The sequence below is a fragment of the Mastigoproctus giganteus genome, chromosome 1 (genome assembly GCF_048544385.1).
Source record: "Mastigoproctus giganteus isolate SK-2022 chromosome 1, ASM4854438v1, whole genome shotgun sequence".
NCBI lineage: Eukaryota > Metazoa > Arthropoda > Arachnida > Uropygi > Thelyphonidae > Mastigoproctus > Mastigoproctus giganteus.
In genome coordinates, this window is record NC_143575.1 from 142,548,369 (window position 1) to 142,572,454 (window position 24,086).

The 24,086-nt window shown below is 37.5% G+C and overlaps 1 protein-coding gene across 1 annotated transcript in view; it reads right to left on the reverse strand.

Moving 5' to 3' along the window:
• Positions 1 to 24,086, reverse strand: part of LOC150091168 (integrin alpha-PS1-like) — a 552,996-nt gene that overhangs the window by 427,457 nt on the left and 101,453 nt on the right. The window lies entirely within an intron of this gene.

Below are 24,086 nucleotides of genomic sequence, written 5' to 3' on the forward strand. Positions count from 1 at the left end.
GGTCATTTCCTGACCTTTCCGCATCCTCCGTATTTGGTGGTCACGGGCTCGAACCCCGGTCTAATCAAGAAGCGTGTGCTACGCACTGCTGCTTCTGCCCACCTGGCTACGGAGGCGCCGAAGTTGGAGAGTAAATGGATGCTGACCGATTGCGGAACGTGTTCGGACTGGTATCGAAGAGCGTGGGGGGGGGGATTACAGAAACCAATTCAGAAGAGCAGTGCCCATGGAAGTAGCTATAGAAAAGGCATGCAACAGAAACAACTTCTATGAGACAGAAAGAGACTTTGTACGATGTCATTAATTAACCTGACTGCCTTCTTTTGAATAATCTAGAAGACAGAGGTTATGGGGGGCACTGCTCCAAATGTGGTAACAATATTTCATGGTAAGGCGGGTTTGAGATTTGTACAGAGTGAGCAGCTATTTAGAAAAAATAAAAATAAAAAAGTAACGCCGTGAGCAAAAGAGAAAACCAAGTTTTTTAGATGCAGAGGAAACAATATTTGTCATGTGCTTATGCACAAGAAAGATTAAAAGTCAGGGTAATCCCTAATAGAGATATGTGATGTCTAGAAATCTGAGTGCCGTCGAAGATAAGCACAGGAGCAGAAGAATCCTTTTTACGAGATATAAGATAGGACTGAGCTTTATAGGGATTTGAAATTAACTAATTTATCTTTGCCTCACTGGAGAATTACCTGGAGACCAGCATTTAAGGATTTAGTTGGTCACTTTCGAGAAGTTGAAGCTGTTTGTGTAGGGCAAGGTTTCTCAAACTGGAAAATGCAACGTACTAATCAGCAAAACTATGGATAGGGTTTCCAGTCAGAGTAAGAAGATAATATACAAGAGGAAAAGAGTGGGAGAAAGAACTGAGAACCTTGGGGAATATCAGCAGTAGTGGAGAAGTTTGAAGACAGAGAGTCATCTATTATCACCCGCTGTAAGCGGTCAAAGAGGAAACTAGATACCATTTGCAAAAAATATTCGACAATACATAAGATGGAAGCTTGTTTAGAAGACCTTTATGTCAAACGCGATCAAGCGACTTAGAAATGTCAAGAGCAACTGCTTGAGTTTCACTAGACTTTTCCATTGAATTTGTCCATAGATGGATAACGTAATCCAAAATGTCACCAGTAGATGGACACTGAAGGAATCCATATTGATGATCGTTGATAAGATGGAAAGTTAAGAGTTTATGATTAAGCAGTTAATGGATTTCTCCATTACTCTGGAAAGAGAGGCAAGTGCAATGGGACGATAAGTGGATGGAAGGTATTTGTTACCTTTTTAAGAACTGGATAGATATGAGCAATTTCCAAGATGAAGGAATAAGAAAGTGCAAAAAGGCGATACAGAACAGAAATTAGCTCAGGAGCACTAGCTTCGAGAACAAGTTGAGAAATACTATCAGCACCTGGAGCTTTCTGGCATCAAGATTGTTTAAAATTCTTCTGACAACCTGTTAATGGAAAAGCACAGGAGGTATTGAGTTAAGTGTTCTGGGAATGTAAGAGATGGTTTACCCAGATCTTCAACACAAGAATTAGAAGAAAAGTAGGATGCTAGTTATCTTTAATTTTATTTTATCTTTAGTTGAGGAGGTAATAGAACCAAGTATTAACAGAGGCAGGAGTACAGATGCAAAAATTTGAGGCTTTGGTAAGAGACCAGAATGCTGGAGTACCTTTGGACAAGAAGCAAGTTTTTCACTCTTGGCCTGTTCAAAATCTAGTTTGGACTGATTAATAACTGCTTTAAATTGTTGCGAGCTTTAATGTAGGCAAAAAATGAACGTGGAGATTTGAATGCTTGCCAAATGAAATATACATTCTTTTTCTAGAATGATAGTAGTAGCAGAGGCATGTGATGAAAGAAAGCAAGCGTATGTAGCATCAGCCAAAAAAAAAAAAAAAGAAAAACACATCCATTCCCTCTAAAAGATGTCTAAGCATACTTTTTTGGAAAACCAAGGTTTAGATAAAGGATGATATTTTAAGATGGTGTGTGGAATATAGGATTTCAATCCCTACGAGAATAATTTCACTGACACGATCTGAGCACGAGTTGACATCAGAAGATTTGAAACAGTAAACCGACCAAGGGAAAAAAAGAAAACTTGCAGATCATCCCATTTTGCATTCTTGTAATGCCAAACAACACGAGGTTGAGATTGACTACGAGAGAAAGGCACCATTGGAGAAGAAACCATTACCAAGCTGATCTGAGGTGCCTAGGGGACCATTCACCTCTACCGTGTACTTAGAAGGGTTGTTCGTGAGAGTGTTGGGCGTGTTGTTAGGATTGTCTAGTATTGTGGCAGGTAAATGAATAATCTGTGCAGAGTTATTAGTAATTGTAAGACCTCAGCATCTCGACCAGCTGGGTCCGTGTGACTATAAAACAGAAGCCAGCTGGAATTGTGAACATCAAAATCAGCAAGGAAAAATCTCACTGTTACGTATGTTGTACTGGAGAAAGTTGAGTTTCAAAGAAAAAAGTCAAGGAGTTCCAAACGATTAAGTGAAATTGGAAGTTCGACAGGGGCAAGAGATGAATTTGACAGAATGGGGTAGAGAGATTTTAAGCCAGAAAATATCAAAAGAGGTTTCAAATTACTAAATCTTTGACAGGAAACATCAGAACGGACGTATGAGCAAATATCACCTTTAAAGCGAAATAAATCATACAGAGATTAGGACATGTTTGGAAATGAGAGCATGAGCCTGAAATGATGTTGGCAGTACCATTGTAACGTTTGTAACGGTGGCAGTGGTACCGTGTAACCCACGATAACATCAAGGGTAGCTGGAGTGGCTCCTAGCCAAGAAAGCATGCAGTCTGTGCACGCACGAGGTGGCCGCTAGTACTGTTCACATTGCATGAGCGCATAAAAGCGCGGCGCTCTTAAATTAAATAGGATGGTATTCCTGTCGAAATACACATGGCATAATTACTTCTGCAGTCTGAGCTGCTAATCTGTAGTGTTTCTACACGAATCTAGATTTCAAACTTGTCTTTTCCATCTGCTAAAATTCAAGCAGAAACTGGAAGCCCACAACTGATTCCAAGAGGATCTCTTAATTGTTGCGTAATGAAATTAAGAAATATGAATGGTTTGAAAGGTTCTTCTGGATGCTATTACAGGAATCGTGTTTTTTTTTTTTTTATTCTGTTTCTGATAAAGATTGTCATTGATAATGAAAAAAAATTTTTTTTTTTTCATTAACATGTTTAATTTGTATACATCACTACTACTTTGTAACAATGAATTTCCGAAATGGATCAAGGATTAATGGAACAGTCACTGGAGAGCAAGAAAAGGGCGCTATCCGGCCTAACGAATCCCAGTTCCATCACAAGTGAAAGGACCATGGATGGAGATCATGTATGCGACATTTTTACAGGAACCCCTGAACGACTGCGCCTACTTTAACGCTGCCTTAGGCCAGATTTGTCACATTATCAAAATAGCACCAACACAATCGTTATAAAATAATAACAACGACAATAATAAATGAAATTTATTACAAGTATTTGAAAATTATTCTCTAATCTTTGACCTACTAGACAACTCGATCCAGAATAAGTAGTCGGCGTCTGATATCATTAATAGTCTTGTTTTGGTAAAGAGTAGCTATGAGGTGACCTAGTACTTCTCACAGTGTGTATTGTACTGTCTTAAAGCGCTTTTCTTTGAAGGGTTTTTCACCTTGTGAAACAAATCTCCAAGTCACAAGGAAAAATATCTCAATATGGGTAGAGTCATAAGGACTCATATACGGATAACAGTGTGTGTAGAGGGTGAGGGTATTCAAAGATTTTCCACCATTGCAATAACGCCTTTACAGTACTAGCCATATGACACATTTTGTGCTGTCCTGAAAGATGGCTGGAGCTGTTGCCACTGAGGCACTTTCGTCGTCGTATACAAAGCAATACAACGTGCTTTTTGAAAAGCATGAAACATTCCTTGTCTTTCGTTCCGTGCTACTTCAGTCTTTATCCAAGTACTGATCTTGCTTTGTAAACATCGCTCAGAGCACCTCCAGTACCCACTTACACTTACCCGTCCACTACCGAACTGCTATTCTGGGATATTATCACATTTCCAACTTATGCCAAATATATGAAACTGCAAAATTGTCTTGTCACCTTTTATGAGTTGCCTGTGCCACGTCATTCATGCTCAGGAGTAGGTGTACATGACAGTATCTACTGTCCTCCTGGAAGTAGCCATCGCTACTTCCAGAAGGACAACATGTCAATCATGAGGCACATCTCACTCAGGAGCACGATTGAACGCTACTTGCCTGGCTCATACAATCGATCGAATCTCAACCCAATCGAGCATTTGTGGGATTATATCAGAAGAGGGATCAAACATATGAACCCACTTACGTTCGCCATCCAGTAAGAACCATTATTCAACTTGCGTTGAGAAACTTGCGTCGGAAAGTTCATGCTAAGGAGAAACTACAGCTGTTGTGGACCAAAACTGCAATTTCTTACAGTTGTTTCTGGAATTGTTCTGCAGAACAACCGCAAGTTTCTAGCAATTGTTGTGCAATTCAACACCCTGCTGCTGAGCTCCTTATCTATGCAATACTAAGATAGTGTCAATAAAAATACAATCGGTAGTGTTCCTACTGTGTGTTTTTATTAAAGATCAAATAAAAGTTTTTTTCTAACTACCCATCTAATAATATCAAGACAGAGGGAGACGTCATACCATGTTTAAAAACTTAAGAGAAATACGCATATGAAGCAAAAATTTCTGGCTCTATCTATCTCCTATCCAGATCAAAAATGTTTATCTGGATAGGAGTAAAAAAAATTCCGTGCGATATTTAGAAGGAAATAATTTTTTTTTGTGTTCATTAATTGGAATATTTTTTCCAATTAATATGTTTCTCGATACTCGCTGATTCTTCGCTTAGCGCAATCTAAATGCCCAAACCAGTTTGAAAGGCAAAGCGATGAGCATCAATCAAATAGCTATCTCTAACGAGATGAGAAACAAAGACTGCATGCAAAGTTTAAGTAAAAAGAGAATCTGAATGAAAATGCAACGTTTTCATTTAATTTCATTTCTGTGACTTAGTCAAGTTAAGTCAGGCTATTTTTTAGCACCATACTCTCAAAACAGAATTCTTGACCCGACGTCACCGAACCTCAGATTCTGAACTTTTTTTTTTTCCCCTTTTGTTTATTACATACGCATCTTAAACACCTTTATACTTCGCTCTTTTCTTTGACACTTAAACGCGACCAATGAAGGAATATTGACATAATCGAAAGCTCCTAACAATACAGAAATTTCGTTCTAATAATAAATTAATAAGTTATCTAAATAACTTATTAATTAAACTGATATTCCGTTTAATTTTTCTTATGTCTGAAATGTCTTATGACCTGAAGATATTTTAAATTTTTACTCGTTTTATTCGTATTTTATATTTTACTTTATATATATATATATACTAACTAACTTTTCATTAAAGATTATTTCGCCTGAAAGTTTTTATAAAATCTTTTAGGCGAAATAACAATGTTATATTACATTCAATCTAAGAGATTACGTTAATTTGTGTACTGATCATCAGGAACATGTTCCGAATTTGAACTAACGATTTATCAAACAAGCAAGTAATCATTTGCGAAAATTCTTTTCGAAATTTATTTTCTAAAATACTCTCACATCTAACAGAAAAAAAAAAAAAAAAAAACAATAAATAACTACAATTCCATATTTAGGAGAAAATAAAATGTCTGCCATTCGTTCTCTACGATATAGGCCATCTCGTCATACAGTAGCTAATTTGGTGGATGGCTGACTGGATTTATATATTTCAGGTGACATTAACTGGAGAATAATTATATATAGGTGTTTATTACACGGCAGTATAGGCACCAAATTCCAGCCATTACACACATCGCTGAAAAAAAAATTTCAGCATCAAATGATCTTCCAAAGCGAACCAAACATGGGCACGTGCCAGTTTCCCGGTCAGACGCCCTAGTGTGCTGGACATGCACCTGCCTCTAGCAGTCTGTCAACACGAAATGTGGTAGCGACAAACAGGAGGAGAAGGATGGAAGTGGGACCACAGTTCCTACTGACCGAAAACATCCTGCTCTTAATGGTAATGTTTTGACTTGAGGACATGTGTTGAATGGAAGTTAATATATTGGCTCGCTATTCGACCGCCCACTATGTAAAGGTAAATAAACTAAGCAAGGAAAAGGCGGTGGACACATTAACGGAAAAGGTTCCAACCCTCTTTTAAACATTAACTTCCCTGGATTCAGAAGATGTCTACTCAACAAATAATCTTTTATTGTCTGCTCAGTTGCCCAGCAGATATCATGTGCTATTAAACGTGAAAAGAGGCACTTATTAATATAGCACTAGTACTGATAGACAAATATTCGTTCACATGCAAGTAACGGTCAAAACCATCGAACTTAACCGTAGCAATCAGTGTTTTCAATTATAACGGCCATCTTCAAAAACACTTAACTCAACTACAATTGAATTTTATCACTGGAGGGGGCAAAAAAGAGCGACAGCGAGAATCGAACCTTAGCACACAAGAAAAATACAAATGTCTGTCTTCGGCTACTATCTCATATGAAAATATGTACTAAATTGTTATTACTCTTACATAGTTTGCCGATTTCCCGTTAATTAGGGACTTTAGGAAATTAAATTTGCGATTTGTTAATTTTGCAGATATTAAAAAAATACCTTTAATTTGTTACTATATATGTGGTACATGCCACATATATAGTGGTTGCTCTATACTTTGCCTGATTTGCACACCAACAAAATTTAAATTTTTAAATTAACAGTATATTAAAATCCTCAATTTTTTCCTAATATATTCTGTTTAATATGTTTATATTGTCTGTTTTAAATATACACCACCACTCATATTTTGCTGTTCATATGAACAAGACTAATTGGAAATACAGTACTTTATTATTAGTAGTAGTAGTAGCACGTGAATTTTAAAACTTTCAAAAGAAGTATTCTTGTAAGTGCATTCGCTTTCAAATACCCTAACTCCAAAGATTCTCATTGTATTTGTACAGACTGAAGAGATAGCAGTAATAGGGCGTGCACCTAAGACTCACTGAAAGCTTCCCCTGATCTTTCAAGTGCTGCAGCCATTTAGGCTGATGTTTACCACTTGATTTAAAAGCATCGTTTGACGATTTTAATCTGGTTATAATGTGCACAAAAAAGCCCATTAGAACCTGATAGAAGGTGACAGTTTGAAGCCCTTCATAGAAACAAGGAACCTCTTCGAACAAAGTGGGTCACAAACACTCTGAGGACTTCTACGTACGCCGCTTTTTTTGGAATTTAACATGCGTATTTGGAAAAGTCTTAAGCAGGCCACCGTTTTAAGAAAGTGTGGAACTTGACGAAACAGACTCCAGTGGCTTACGGTACTGGTTCTGAAAGTGAAGTGGCCACATGGCTTCTTCTGAAGTAATCCAAATATTGTTCTAGTGAGGAAGTGAAAGGGACTTCCATTGATTAAATATCACCCCCCGTGCCCCTTCTACTGCAGGCATAAAATCCTTCCACACCAGCTGGCCAATCACTATTTATAGTCAGATATCGGGTATTTAAGCGATGATAGGAGAGTATGTCAAATACCTAGTGGATGGGCTATAAATATTGTCATACAGTAAAGAGTAGTACGGAATGAGTACTAGTAGAAGACAACGAATATGAAGAAAGGCTGTCTTAATACACATCCACTGAATTGGGTAAGACTAGTTTCCATAGGAAAGCGGAAATGCAACCACCTTCCAACACCGCCACGGTGTGAAAAAAATCCTATAAAACTACAGCGATTCGTACTCAGGTGTTTTACGACTGCTACCTTCCAAATTAAGATGATAAATTGTCATTTGCATTTTATTTAGCGATGGATTTTTTGTTGCAGGAAATCCAGAGAAAATTCTGAAATTTGTGTAAGAGCCACTAAAACTGACAAATTATATCGAAATTGAGTGACAGACACTGAATGGAACCGTCGTAAACTCGCAAGGACAACAACGCCCAGCCGTAGCCTAGTGGTTAGGTACTTGGGTGCAAGTACACGTACCTTCAGTGACCGGGGTTCAAGCCTGTAACTACTGAATACGGTGCTGTTTCTCGTATTCAATCTATCATGCGAACTCCTGACCGTTTGGTCATCCCGGAGTATAAACAGAAAATTTATTTATTTTTATAAAGTAAAAATGGAGAAAATGCCATGCTCGTGAGTCGAAATATTTTGCAGAGTCCACAAAAAATAATCAAAAGAGACATTCAAATAAACTTCAGATCATGAAATATTACGAATAAAAAAAAATGTGTACGTTTATTTTTGGAAACATGCTTAAGGAAGGGGTAATGCGTTTGACTGAATATAAAAATGGAATAGCTGAGGAATCATTCAACCAAAATAGTGACCGTTCGTTTCTAAAAATTGTAGGTTTCCACAAGGTGCATACGATTACATATAATAGGGATTTACTGTAATCGTACTATATATAATTATACATTCTCAGTTTATAAAGTAAGCGTGCTTTCTCTTACTGACTGGAATAATTTTTAAAGTTCTCTTCGATGGAGACTGTAGTTAGCCAATCTCCGGAGAGAGTACGATTTCCTCCCGGTGAGTTAGTAATAGTACTGGCAGAATGATACACGGAAGCAAGGATTACACATCACCAGAAAAAAAAATAATAATAATAAAATAACTTAATTTACTCATTCCTTCCAATAATTTGTTCACACCTTCCTTAAATTTATTCAAACTAGCCCCTCCATAACACTAGGTGGACGTTTATTCCAACAATTGATTACTCTTTGGCTGAATTCAAAATTTCCGCACATCTACCACCATCCTTTCCACTTAAATTTATGTTCCCTTGTGTGTTTCATCTCAGAAAGAGTAAATATTTCCTCATTATTTAGTTTATCTAGACTTTTTAAAGCCTTATATACTTCATCTTGCTGCTCGTCTCGGCACCATTTGCAACAGATCTATATCCTTCTTAGAAGGAGGTTTACAAACCTGTATGTAGTATTCCAGATATGGCCTAACCACTGCCTTATACAATGGTATAATCAGTTCGTCAACTCTGGCAAAGTTCTGTATATCTGTACACAGAAACAGACTATTGGAAACTCAAAATATATACATCAATATCATTAAAAACAGTAAGGAGCCCAAATACCGACCCCATTATATTTGCTCATTGACAGAACTCCATGAACTGTTCCAGCAGCTTGTTTGCACTGCTGAGAGAATTTCATGTCGGACTGTACAATTACTCCTAGATCTTTTTTTGTTCCGTATTATCAACCAAATGCAATACTTTGCTGCATTTTCATTACTTTTAAACCTCAATTGTCATTTTACAGTCCATCTGTTTAGTTTAACCTACTCCTCTCTTGAAATAGCACACCATGATTATTTTCATTAACCACTTTTTATCATCGGCAAACTTAGACATAAAACTCGAAATACAATCGGTCATTAGAAACAGTATGAGGACCAGCACCGCCCCCATGAAGAGCAGTGGTCATTTATAACCATACTTTGTCTCATTGCACTTAACTATTCCTTTATCCATAGTAGTAAGTTCCTCCTAATACCATAACAATCATACGTATTATGTGGTACAGTATCAAAGGCCTTACTGATATCTAAGTAATTGAGATCAAAATTATTCTCTGCATTCAGTTCCTTTGTGACAACCTCATAGTAGCTAATCAGATGAAGCAAGCATGATCTCCCTTTAACAAATCCACACTGCGATTGCTTTATGGCTCCAAGGTGATCATTCATTATTTCTTTCAGTAATGATTCCATTATTTTCCCTGGCACAGGAATTGAACTGACAGATCTATGATTACCCACTTCACCCTTGTGAACAGGCTGATACATTTGCGCATTTCCAAAGCACAGATACTTTTCTCTGAATATAAATATTCTCTCATTATTAGGCCCGATGTTCAGCTACCTCTTAGCTACTCTTAATATAATTGCAGAGCACGTTGTACGTCTTATCTTGTGCACCTCAAAAATGTCTTCAAGTTGTGATTTCCAGGATCTAAAAGTGTGCATTGGGTTCCTTGTCTGAAGGAGAGTCCATTCAGAGTACTTTTGTGTCAAAGTTCGTAGGGGTATTGAAGTTGTGTTTTCTTTAATTTCGCTTTGTCGTTCTTGCTCACGTTGGAACGGCCGTTAAAATACTACTCCTACATAGGATGAATTTTCCAATTGATATTGCTGCTGTATCGCACTGTAGAATATTGATTTTATTACACCTTTGTACAATACGGCTAAGTTTATGGGATCGCGCAGTTGTTTGGGAAATCTTTAGACTTGTATATTCTGGCAACTTAACTTTAACTGTTTTGATCATGAAATTAAGTAATATTCTAACCGCCATTGTTTCTTCCACGTGAAGAACAAAGACCTTTGTTTGAACGCCATCTTGTCCTGTTATCGCTGGGTGACCATGTGTCTTAAGCAGTGGGTACTTGATTATTGATAGCGACTGTATAAATATTGAATTGATTCCCATGATGATATAATATACATTTTGGTCTGAAAACCATTAAGTATTGATTGACTGATTGCACTGTTAGTTAGCATAAGAAACGCTTTAAGTTTCACATCTGTCTAGTTACAAACTCTGACTGGACAAAACCGTTGGAAGATGTAATATAATGATTTTTCCCAGCGCCCACTGGAGAGGGTAGTGGGAAACGCAAATTCTACTGCACGACCTTACTGATATAACCTGACGTGAAAAAGGGAATTCTGGGTGCCTTGATCTGTGCGCTCTGCCAACTTACACCATCGCCCAATTGGCTTTTCATCCCTGATTTTGTAACTGCTCTTCCCCGTCATGATTACGGTGGAAAGTTCATCTATCACCAGTCAGGACTAACCAGAAGCACACCACAGCCCCATACAACACCCCCCCCCAAAAAAAGAGTGTGTACTCAACCGCAAAAAGGAAAAGACGCGCAGTGATTATCACTCTCAGGTAGAAGCCCAAGAGTCCCGCTCCCCAGCCCTGTCGAGACCCCGTGTGGTGTTGCATGTTTGACATGTGTACCCTGACACTTCTAGACAGGCCTGAATAGCATTAACAAATATTTTTTCGCACCTCTTCTATTCGAGCGTATCCGATCACTATGAAAGTTTTTCAGCCGGCACAACATATCTGCTAGTGGACGCAGATTTCTACAAAACTATGTTGATATGAGCGGCAAGCTCCCCCACCTTTAAAATTATAATTTGAATTTATAATTGCCCCCGCCCCCTACATGTTACGCAGCTGAAACCTATCTATTATAGCCGCACCGTTCAATATGAGGGACAACATAGTAGCGGCATCGTTCCTCACATTTTATATCTTTGGATTCCAAATGAACTGAAAGTTTTTTTTTTTTTTTTTTCGTTTGATATACGAAAATTAAAGTGATAACTGAATGACAGCTACGAAAGAGAATTATCGACTAGACAGAAAAGTGCTCTGATGGAGCACAAAACATAACTGTCAAGGTGATCTTTGAATTTCCCCAAGCTCTCAATCTGATGGCTTGAAGAATAGTGTCTGCCAACGGAAGTAACTTATTTCAGTATTTAACAACTCACTGGCTAAAATAAAACCTGCAATGCAATCTAAATATTTTCCCCTAAACTTGAATTTATGGCTCTAGTTATGGAATCATTCATAACAGAAAATTTCGTCTTCAATCATTTTACTGTCCCCTCTCGGAGCCTTATAGACTTCAATCAGGTCCCCCATAAAATGTACCGAGCTGCCAGACTCCGTAGTCCACCTGTTCCAGTGATATGATTTATCACTGGAGACATCACTAGATATGATATGTCTCTCTTCATACTGATGCCCTTTTGCAGAGCTCACCAAGCGAGTTGCCCGTTTTTGTACCATGTCAAGAAGTCGATGTTTTTTTTTTTTTTTTTTTAAAGGTGTGGTCTCCATACCTAAAAAACCGTATTCCAAGTGAGGTTTTACAACCGCTTTATACAGCGGGATTATGACCTCCCTATCTCTTCCGCATATATTCGATAAATCATCATCTACTGTATATTCTATAGGACACTATGGTTGTTGTTGAAGGGTTTAGGAGTATTAGAGGCCATATTGCTCCGTGTATATTGTCTAAAAATTGGGTGTGTTCTATCGTCGAATTTCTGTTTGATGGACAAAAAAAAGCAGAGTTTCCGGGAGAAAAACCATGCTACCCTCGTCTGAGACCGACTAACTGAGTCAGTTGTGAAGAAGGCCCATAAAAATTCCTCCCGTCATTGATAAGACTCGAATTCAGTCTTTTCCACCCAGTGTGGGAAGCACTGTGCGACCCAAGGGGGCAGATATCCTTTTCCGCCTGTTTGCACTGCACAGAAAACTTCACGTCGACCTATAATAACCAGTTAATCTTTCTTGGCTGTTTCTGATTCAACTCCACCACTGATGGCCAAGTTATAGGCCCCCATGTTATCTTCAAATACTTTAAAACTCCCGTTATAACATTTCCATTTATAGCTCTATCCTGCTTATAACGCTCTTTTCTTCTGATCCCCTCTCCCTGTAAATTTCATCAATCAAAAGTCGATGCCTATGTTCTCATATTTCATGTAGCTGGAATTCCAGTTTTAATTTGGGCAAGTTGGGAAAGGGGGTTCATCTCCTAGCTACGTCACTGAATACTTCCAATTGGCAAGCTATTCAAGCCACACAGTCATCATATCATCTCCCGAAGAATTCATTGAGGCCATTGCAACTTTAACCATGAAGTTATATGCACTGCTAATAATAAGTCACTGCGAGTTTTCATTTCAACAGCCTACTAAACTCACGAAATATGCGTCGAAGAGTTGAGAAATCAAGAGAACCCACCAAGTTTTTCATGAAGTAAAGCTATGACAATAATTACAAAGGAACTTCGCTTTTTCAAGATACAAGTAGAAAATATCCCATATTTGGAGAATTTGGCGCAGGGATCTGTGACCCATGAACACTTGTAATCAACCAAGATGGTGTGTCACACCATATAAGTTAGTATGTGTCCTCTCAACTTGAAACTTCTAAATGTAAACAAAATCATTACACAGCTCAAGTTTCAATTTTCACTGACGAGCTGACAGATAAATACCACGCACGTTTATTTGGAAAAAGTACTTTTAAAAAGTACTTTTTAATTTTAGCCGCAGTTCGTTTGAACTCATCACAATTGTTAAATTTCCCTTTTATTTCTCCCTCTTTCCTGCCCACAATTCAACATTTTTCGAACGTTTTTAATGAGGAAGAAACGTTTATCATCAACTACACCTGTACCCGTCTGGTACTCGGAAAAAATAAATTAAAAATAAATAAAATTAGGCGCGTGTAGGCGTATGCTGACGGCACAGTCTCTAAGAGGAAGAACAGCTACGTCGACTTACATCACACACTCACGGAAGAACATTCCCGCTTGTAGTTCGGCCTTGAGGAAGTACCTCGTGTTGTTTTATCTGCTGGTCGTGCATGGCTGCTCCTAAATGGGATACAGCTGAAGTTTGGGCGAGGGAATGTAATTAGCGACACAGATTTAACTCTTCTCCTTATATGAACTATGAAAATGTTACCGCTAAAAAATTAAACAGCATAACTAATTAATGAATGAAAAGAAATATTAACTTTACAATGGATACGCTACAGGACTACAAAGCGTGATTTCTCCACTCGTGCTGTAGATGCGCTTATCGTCTCTATTGTATTCGTATCAATACCACATGCGTCCTCGACTGTTTTCTGTACTGCAGTTCATAATCACGGTTTGCATATGGTGACTGACTTGTTTCACAGCTGGATGTTCTTTCATCTACTGAGTTTTGAAAATATTTTTATTTAGCTTATTTTTGCTTATGGACAACAGCGCATTAATTATTAAGGGCAGCTGGCGATGCCGGATTTACATAGTCTGGAATCCCTGGCTGACATATTTTAGAGGACCTAAAAATAAGGCTGCGGGGTAATTGTACCAATAATAATTTCATTGTCTCGAGGCCATGGACTCTTTGTATTCGGAATTGGTAGCTGACTTCGTATACGAGGAAGTTATTGGAAAACAAAGGAGAGGAGAAAATGATTATTATTCTCGACAACGTCACAAATCAATTCTTCATATTTCCTTCATATTTTATTCATGCAAATAGACCTGAGAACGCATACTTATGACGTAATAGATAGTGTTCACCCGTCTGGTTAGAGTGTATACTCATTGCCAAACCCCCCCCCCTGCCCGTTTTCTTCCCTATGAAAGGAAGCCTGTGGTTCTAGAGTAAACTGGCAGGGCTCATGAAAATAATTAATTGCCTGGTAACAATGCTCTTCTTGATGCAGCAAGCAGGTATGAGTTTTACATGTGCATCAATGAACACGCAATCTATCCTGGAATAAATTTCCCATTACTCGTAATTTTAAACGGGTATAAAAAATAGATTAATAAAAAAAATTAAAGTGTTAAAAAATATTTTAAACCAATTTAACATTATATTATTATTATGAGGCTAAACTTCAGAAAAAGCCTCTTCCCCACGGACCACTGCTTCGCGCCGATTGGTTGCTAATCCACGCTTTTGCGTTAGAATGAATGCTGTTCTGCAAGTGAGTATAGTCGGCAGGAGTACGATAGACAGGCCAGTAATTGACCCGAGTTTAATTTGCTGCAATGGTGAGTTAACAGTGGGGTAGCCAGGGTAGGGTCAGCAGGTACATTGTAACCCCCTGACGCCGAAATCTGGAATTGTGGCGCTTTTTAGCGTTAGGCAATTGGTGCCTTTTTTTGTGAATGTACCTGCCGACAAAAAAAAAAAAAATTCTGGCTACGCTACTGCTAATAATAATAATAAAAAAAGGTTATGTTAGTTTATGCCACCAAATTCGGATACCGTTTTTAGTGAAAAACAGTATCCGAATATGGTTAGCATGCAGTTTTTGTCGCTTGAATTCGTACCGAATTTAGTGGCGTAATCTAACCGTACCTTTTTTGTCACTAATGGAAATGAAAGTGTTAAGAAAACTACTACAAATGAAGGTCAGGTTTACCGGGTTGTCTATCGTATTTCTGCCAGCTCTACTCGTCATATAGTTTTCTAGCAAAGTGCATTTACTTAGGCAAAAGCGTGGTGCCAATCAGCGCAAAGCAAGATCTAACCATCACGATTTAAATACATGGTAAATGAAAGTTTAAAAACGTGAGTTGTATGAAAATATACACATTTGTGACTGAGTTTAATTTTAAAATGTACGTTGTGGACAATTTTCATTTATCATGTATACAAATCAAAATGATCACATTTTCAAATCGATAAAAAACTAAAAATCGACTAAAAGTACTGTAAAATTGTTAAAATAAGAATAGTGGTGCGTCATTTTAGATTAAACGGGCCATGTAATGGAAACAATACATAAAGAGCAATATTTGTTAGCAAATTGTGCATTCAAGACTGATATGCATGTATATAGAAGGAAAATAACTTCACTTCTGTTGAGGAATGTTGTAAAAATTGGCTTCAAGACTACTCCTGATACAGTGCCATAATCTTGAAATTGCTACTTGGGCACTTTTAAGGCGTACCTCACGTTACGACTCTCTTGACATTATCTTGTCGGGAGCCATTCACAGCTTCAAATCTTTTAAACGTCAAAGTTGTATTCTATAGAAAAAGAAATGATAATGAGAGGCGCTCTGCATAATTAGATTAGAAATAAGTGGCGCTGTCACAGTGCGCACTTTTTATAGACTTCTTGATTTACATGTTCCGGACAGAGCTTACATCAGAACTTAAAATCTCATTCTGGCAACGCCATCAGATACCATATAAATTATAACACGAGTCAAATTTCTTGCAAAAATTTACACATTTTGAGAAAATTGGTTATAATTTAGCTTTTGGACACACACACATATATATATATATATTTTTTTTTTTTGTTTCTGCTAAGTAATGTCCACTTTCAATCATTAATTGGGATGTGTATAGAGTCACTATTCCTATGATGAAAAATTACCCAAGTAGACAGATAAACATGATAAATAAGTTATTGCGTTTAAATTACATGTTACGTTGCTACACAATTCTCTTTCGCACTGATGGCATCGTTACCAGGCACAATGATGGATAAATTTTCGGTTTAGGCTCCAGAATAGACATTCAGACCCTGAGGAGTTGACCATCGCAGTGATTTACCGCTATGAATCATTTATACAACACGAATAATTGCTCACTTATTACTGTGCAGCACGTATTTGTGGCGTCATACAAGCACAAACTGGCGCGTGTGGAATTTTACCTGCACACTATCATATCAGCTTCAAGAGAGGAAATGGCATCTTCAGCAGGGGGGCCCTGCACTAATTTCTTTGATCTTCCTTTATTGCGATAACAGTTCTAATGTAGAGCACGTATTTCCTGTCCCTCTTTCTAGAAACGCACACAGTGATAAGTGCACTTCTTCTAATAGAAAGCTGTGGTTAAATGCCTCTACCACGATGCATCTGGGAAACAAATTATGCTTGATGGTATAGTTGACCATTTTCGTGCAGTTATATCCAAGGTGAAGTAGGTCTCATTCGGGTAAAGATACGCCGGCGAATTGGAAAAGAAACAGTTAACTAGGCGCGTGTATCAATTTATAAAGCAGGTTTAAAAGGGCGAAAGTAAATCCAGATGCACTTCATTCCGTAAGTTATGAAAAAACGAGAGGCTCTCATACGCTACCACTTATGGCTGCAGACAGTTCGGCAAGAAGTGTTGCAATGAATTTTCTTTTTCTTTCTCTTGTAGTAGTGACGTAATGAAAGACGTCTGTACAATGAAAGATGCTATTCGCACAAGGATATGTATGAAAGGGATTGTTAATTAAATTTAACAGTAGAAAAGTAAGGGGGAATAACTCCAGCTGTCTTTAAAATACGTTACATAAAAAATAAATAAACGATTAATCGCGAGATGTAGCAGACTGAGTGGGAAGCAAAATGGCAAGTTTTAACACACAATCAAAACATCATTTACGCAAGGACATTCATAAGTGTGTAACCGTTGAACCCTTTAGTTGGTGAATCAGCGAAGGGTATGGGAAGAATGAATGACGTAGGACGAGCTTACGTACTGAATGCACTGTAACAGTATTAGACGTTGATGATAAGCGCTTACATTCCGAAATCCCTGAATCTTGGAAAATGAAACAAGGAGAGATTTTGGAGCAACGCTCGCGTGAAGTATAAAATAGGCCACGGAATGAGGTTAAACATGAATATGTCCCGATAGCAGTGGAAAGAGAAGGCCATTATGAATAGTGCAATGTAATACAGTACTCCATCACAGATTGTTTATTGTTGAAGCGAACTACTGTGCTCAAGTGGATTACTAATGCAGCTTTTATCAGCAGTCCGCTTCAAGTCAAGGCAATAAGAAATCTTTCAAATGTAGTTCTGTAACGAGCATAAAAGTAATGTAGTATTAGCAATTTACTGACTTTTCTTCGAGGACTTTACTACTGACTTTACTGACTTTTCTTCTTTCTTTCTTTTCTTTTTTTTCTGTTATTATTGTATAAATCACGCAGTTCGTAACAAACAGGTGAATGGAAAATTCATTCAGCAAGGTTAAATGTTTCTCCCACAATTTAATAGTTTATAAACGATTTCCTTATTTAAAAAAAAAAATGTAATGAACAGAACAAAGAGCATTTACTTAGTGGTCACCGCAACTCCCACGAGAAGATCGTTTTGACTCGACAACTAGAAGGGAAAGGTGGTCATGTGGTCCAATTTTTTCCCCCTCGTATACCTTCAGTGTTCGTCGAGGTGAGCTGGAAGTGACTTGGACAAGAAAAAAAAAAAAAAAAAAAAACATATTTGATCAGCCCAAGTTTGTTAAATAATCAAACCCATTTGAAATTGGTGTAGAATACTGAGGATCTCGCGCACTTTCAACAAAGTTCAGTTCAAAAAATTTCAAACGTGTTATGTTGTCGTGTATGCTGGCCAGAGTGTCGCGCTAGGTGACGTGGGTGCCGAAGTTCCCTTAAGTGGCGCCCAGAATTATTAAGGGGCTAAAACTGAAACGGGACCAGTCCCATACGTTATATACATCAGACACAATGAGAATGGCTTGCCAGTTGCAACTATTGTATGTCAGTAGCCCAAACCGAACACAAAAATATTATATTGCATTTTTATTGAATTTTCTCATTTCAAAATGTCCCTCATAGTATAAATGAAACACTTCATCCGTATTTTCTTCTAATCCTATGGAGCAAATTCCACGAAAAGTAAAAATGAAAAATTGGACTCATTCTGTTTATACTCCCGACGACCAATGGGTCAAGAATTTACATTGCTTTAACATCGAAAACAGTCGTTAACCGTGTTTAGCAGTCATATAAGCTTGTGATCCACCCAGATGCGTGTGCTATACATTCCCCAGCTTGAACAAGCAACTATGTCGGGCCTTCCTGATTTAGCAAAAAGAACATAGCACTAAGGAACATGTCACATAATTCTTGTAACAGCTGAATAATCAGGAAAGCTTCTTAAATAAAGTTGTATTAAGGAATAAAAATAATACAAATTAAGAGTTTAAAAGTGCTAAACACGGTTAACGACTGTTTTCGATGTTAAAGCAATGTAAATTCTTGACCCATTGGTCGTCAGGAGTATAAACAGAATGAGTCCAATTTTTCATTTTTACTTTTCGTGGAATTTGCTCCATAGGATTAGAAGAAAATACGGATACTATGATGCAGTCACAAAAGAACTGGATGCAGGGAATAGCTTTCATATTATATACTTGGATCTTAGAAAGGCTTTTGATACTGTTGCACATGGAAGACTGCTACACAAATTGGAGCAGTGTGACATTGGAGGCAAATTGCTGCTATGGATAAAAGGGTGGTTGAGGGGGAGAAGACAGAGAGTGGTAATCAATGGACACTGCTCATCGTGGACTAATGTTATTAGTGGAGTCCCTCAGGGCTCAGTGTTGGGTCCATTATTGTTTTCTGTATTTATAAATGATATTGATGATGGTATATCAAGCTTAATGTCCAAGTTTGATACAAAGGTTGGCAGGGTTGTCAAGGACACTACTGACACTATGCTGCTGCAACAGGATCTGGAAAGGTTGAGCAGATGGGCTGAGAGGCGGCAAATGAAGTTTAACTTTGACAAATGTAAAGTACTACACATGGGAAACAGCAACCCCAGAGCAACGTATCAACTCTGTGGTACTACACTGACAGTGGTAGAGAATGAAAGGGACTTGGGGGTGGTTGTGCAGGCTGATATGAAGTTCTCTGAGCAGTGCAGACGGGCTGCAAGAGTAGCTCATGGAGTATTGTCAATGATATACAGGAATTTTTCCAGCAGGGATAAGGAGGTGATTATTCCATTGTATAAGGCAATGGTCAGGCCACACCTAGAGTACTGTATACAGGTCTGGAGGCCTCGTTTCAAGAAGGATGTAGAGCTGCTGGAACGAGTACAGAGAAGGGCAACAAGATTAGTGAATGGAACAAAGGGTTGCTCTTACGAAGAAAGGCTTAAGTTTTGCAAATTACAGTGTCTGGAGACTAGGCACCAGCGAGGTGATCTGATAGAGGTGTATAAAGCCTTGAATGGGTTGAGCATACTCAATGCTGATGGGATTCTTCCTCTAGCTCAGAATAATCACCTGAGAGGGTGATAAATTCAAATTGAGGAAAGACAGATGTAGGATAGACGTGCGGAAATTTGCCTTTAGCCAGCGGGTGGTTGGTTGGTGGAACAGACTTCCATCCCTTGTCGTGGAGGTTGATAGCCTAAATAAGTTTAAGGCTCAGCTGGACAGGTATTTTGAACAAACAGAGGGGTGAAGTGGAAGTGGTTTTTTTTTTTTTTTTTTGGCTGATGCTGCATAAGCTTGCTTTCTTGCATCAAATGCCTGTACTAATGCTAAAGTACAAATATTTAAATTAAAACTCATGAAATTAGAAAATAACTGGCAAAAAATTCATTAGAAGTGACGAAACAAGTATAGAATATAGTTTTCTAAGCGAGGTGTTCCTTTATCAATTCAGTTTTTAACAGTTGATAAATTATTTTCTTCTTTTTTTTTTTCTTTAACCGGTTTATCTAAATGTTATGAGTTAACTTAATATTTTTATACTTTTAGCTCTCTTCATTTTGTTTATTTTTATTCCTTAATTGCTTATTTTATATTAGCTTTCATGAATAGTCGACTGCTGCAAGAATATTTATGTCTAATTTATTTTCTAATAGCAGAGAGACTACAAACACTTCCAGGAGTAAAGGGAGCAGCGAACGAAACCAAGCAAAACAATACGGCGAGTTGCCAGCTTTTCTCCACTTCTCTCCAACTTTGTTTTGTGTTCTATTCCCAGTCTCCCGCACCAACAAGCTGGAAAGAACTTAAACAGAATATTAAATTAAATGATTGTGCTTTGCAGAACTAGCTGCGATAAAACCTTTACATTCATTGAGAAAAAATAGCCGAAATTCGAAATGGGGGCGTACACAGGAAACAGCTAAAACTGTGCGTTGAGTAATAACGAACACATTTCGAAAACTGAACTAAGACTTCGTTTAAATTTAATTTAATATTCGTAATTCAAGGCGTCTAACAAAGATGCTTTGCTCATCAAATTATCAGTCACATCAGAACATATCGTATATAATGTGAGTAGTTTATTTTGATATCGCAGCATAAGTATTGATAGAACTCAATTTCGTCATTATATATATCCAGTTTATTTTATCTTCCCGCCATTTCTACAGTATATCTTGAAAATTAAGAGGCATCCTGCTATCCATTTGTGTGTGTGAACTCATAACATAACAAATAATTCATTGGTGTTATATTTTTTTTTTTTTTTTTTTTTTTAGTTGAAAAAGAAAGGAAGGAATACATTAAGTGGCGCTAGTAACTAACTGCAAAGATATTACAGATAAACGAATGACACTTACACAACTTAGGGGAGCTGAATGAGTAACGCGAGTTAATGACGAATCTAGGAAACTGACTAAGAATGGGATGGCAGTTCGGCATCCACTTTCTACATGCGGGGAAGATTGCCAAGAAGCTAACACGAAGGAAACACTATTATTAAAAGTTGGTTCATCTTGTTTATACTAGTTGTTATTACGAGATTTTCTCTCGTCTCACAGTTATCTAAGACCATTTAGTTAATCTTAGATATATCTTCATTGTTATTTCATAATTCATTATTAATAATAATTACGAGTGTTCGTAAGTCAAAGATTCCGAAAATGAAATGGAAGAATTAATTTCATGGAACTGGACTGCCCTATGTTCTGCTATTCTTTAGTGGGGGAAGAAAGGCAGTTCATACAGCTTTAACCATTGATATTTATAGCCAAATAAATTCACACAAGCCATTTAGGATCGTGCGAAATCCCAGGGAAACCATTCAAGTCCATGCTGAAGAATATAGTTCAGAATTTATTCCAGACGCCATTTCATGACCAAAATAACTCAGTTTGCTCGCTGGACGCAGGACAGACTCACGTAGAGCCCAAGATACTTGACTCCCTTCTCAAAACGCTTGTTGTTTACTTCAAACCGAGTGTACCTCCTTCAAGATGTGGCAGCCCGACTACCTCAGGTGTTCCCCAGGTGCCCCATTACCTCGCAGCTAGGAAAGCGACGACCTCAATACTCGGTATTTTTATAGTCTCCCTTAACGTGGGTGTTCCAATTAGACTCGTAGCCATTTACGGTCGAAGGCTGTTAGCTGTGCACTTGCTAATGGCCCCCTCAACTTATGAGCGCGCATTAGCTGGATGAATACCACTTGATCGCATGCATTACATTTTAGAATTCTTATTAAAACCAGTTCTGGCAGGTGATTATAATTGCTTGGGTCTTGTGCCAGATGTCCTCCCTGCTGTTTTTATTTTTCGCTTAACGTTACGCTCTGACTCGAGAATTATATCTCCTTGTTTAGGAACTGCTGAGAAAGATGGGGGAAGAGCGGGCTAGAGAGAGAGAGAGAGAGAGTAACGGGATTACTTTACACCATTGGTACACTACTAATGAGCTGAACCACACATTACATTAATGCCCATCGACCGCTTATTCTTTTGTGGTTCAAAATTGAATTGCAAGCCCAGTATCGCATTTTTCTAGTACAAATGCAAATTACTTTTGATGGTAGTGGTGGGGAGGGAGATAAGAGTATTTAACAAAGGCGTTTAGAATCACTTAGTATCAAAGATAATAAGTGATTTTCAATTAATAACGAGTAACTTAAATTATTAACAGTAATTAAGCATTTCTAGATAATGTGTTAAACTAAACGAAACAAGTTTTAAAATACTGTAATACGAGCAGCAAAAATATCAGGTTAGCGAACAGCAAGAGTCACTGTGGAAAGAGCTGGACTTGGCTAACAACTCATATCAAAATGTCATTAATATCTTGAAAATTAAGAGGCATCCTGCTATCCATTTGTGTGTGTGAACTCATAACAAATAAAGACCTTGTTTACGCCTCATCTGTATACACTGTGTATTCTATAGTTAATAAACATCATCCACACCTTCAATTCGAAAATATGAGATTGCTACATAAGCACTAGATCGTATGATTTGTAATAGATTAATATAAGAGTTCCCTAGATCAATCTGAAGAAACCCTCAATATTGGTAAAGTGGTGGGATGATCCCGATATAAGTTTTTTTTTTTTTTTTATGTAAGGCTATTTGTTAAGGCGAACAAAATATGTGGAATCTAAAGCCGGATATCGAAAAATTCAAATTCCCTTCCCATTTATAATGATGCTGATTTATAAAACTGAGGATATTAAAGTTTAATTTTTCTGCTACCTATTAACTATACAGTAGTTATTTAAAAATTTATTTGATGTATCGTGTTCGACCTGGTGATAACGTGAAATTATCTTTAGCGGGGAAGATACCACAAAATTTAAAATATCATCTGTTCCATTTTCAAATGTTACAGGTATATCCTATTGTCAACTCTTCGGTTAATTTTCAGGAGTTACTATAAGATTTGGAAGATGAATATTAGAAGCCAATATTTATTTGGTCAAATTCAAGCACAATCTGAAATAGATAATTAAGTCACATCGTCAGAGCAATCAGAGGATAAACCTTGTTTTCATTATTAATATTACGAAGTCAAAACTTATCATAAAGTATTGAAATCTCAGCGATGACCGTGTGCCCAAAATAGATTAAAAAAAAAGTATATTCCAAAAAATATACGGCACTTATTTCTTGACGGTTCCTCCACAATATCGTAGTCCAAGACTAATGGTACGAAATTTCATTGCATGAAAAAAAAAACACAGGCAGGGGCAGGTCCACGTACGAGTTAAAGTGCTATAGTCTTCCACCTCTCATGAACAAAAATAACGTGGTTTTTTTTTTTTTTTTTACTACTACGTGAAGTCTAATAGTATTCTAAATGTAGTCTCTAGAATACTACATTAGTACCCCCCCTCCTCGATTTTAGCAGATCCCAGAATCATTAAAACACTGGACCGTTTGATTTTATATTATTCTTTAGTATTATAGATTAATATAAAATTTAGCCAAACGTCTCAATTAAAAAATTGTATAGAAGTTTGCGCCGTGGAAAACAGCTTTTTGAATTCTTACTCTGTTAAATGCATGTGCAGTCAAATAATTATACATAAACGGTCGGGAAGACATGCCTCTTATTTTTCTAAGTAACAGGCATTTCAACGCAACTGGTCTAATCACTGAACTAAAATATTTGAGGGGGGGAAGCTTGCTTTTTTGAAGTCTATGAAACTAAATACGCGCAATCATAGTCAACTATAAAAAAAAAAAAGTAAGTGAAAATAATAATACAGCTAAGTGTCCTCGCCCAGGCGGGACCGTTAGACTTGTCTTCCCCTCTGTTTTGTACAGTCATGCGCTGAGGAGTAAGGTGTAAGAACAGGTAATTTGATCAGCGCAAACTGAACAA